The sequence below is a fragment of the Arachis duranensis genome, chromosome 6 (assembly GCF_000817695.3).
Source record: "Arachis duranensis cultivar V14167 chromosome 6, aradu.V14167.gnm2.J7QH, whole genome shotgun sequence".
NCBI classification, from domain to species: domain Eukaryota; kingdom Viridiplantae; phylum Streptophyta; class Magnoliopsida; order Fabales; family Fabaceae; genus Arachis; species Arachis duranensis.
In genome coordinates this window covers 23,528,052-23,528,619 of record NC_029777.3, presented here as the reverse complement: position 1 = coordinate 23,528,619, position 568 = coordinate 23,528,052, and positions in this window count along the sequence as shown.

The window sequence follows — 568 nt, the reverse complement described above, 5'->3', positions numbered from 1 at the left end:
GCCACTCTCTGTAATGGAGAAGTTGGGGATCATTGAGGTACAACCTGCCTTGTTCTCATTGCAATTGGCAGACAAGTCATTGAGACAAGCTTATGGAATAGTAGAGGACGTATTAGTAAAGGTTGAAGGCCTTTACATCCCTGCTGATTTCATAATCTTAGACACTAGGAAGGAAGAGGATGAATGCATCATCCTTGGAAGACCTTTCCTAGCCACAGCAGGAGCTGTGATAGATGTCAACAGAGGTGAATTAGTCCTTCAATTGAATGGGGACTACCTTGTGTTTAAGGCACATGGCCATCCCTCTGTGACAAAAGAGAGTAAGCATGAAGAGCTTCTCTCAGTTCAGAGTCCAGAAGAGCCCACACAGTCAAACTCTAAGTTTGGTGTTGTGAGGCCACAACCAAACTCTAAGTTTGGTGTTAAGACCCCATATCCAAACTTTAAGTTTGGTGTTGGGACTATACAACATTGACATGATCACCTTGTGGCTCCATGAGAGCCACTGTCAAGCTATTGACATTAAAGAAGCGCTTGTTAGGAGGCAACCCAATTTTATCTAATTTTT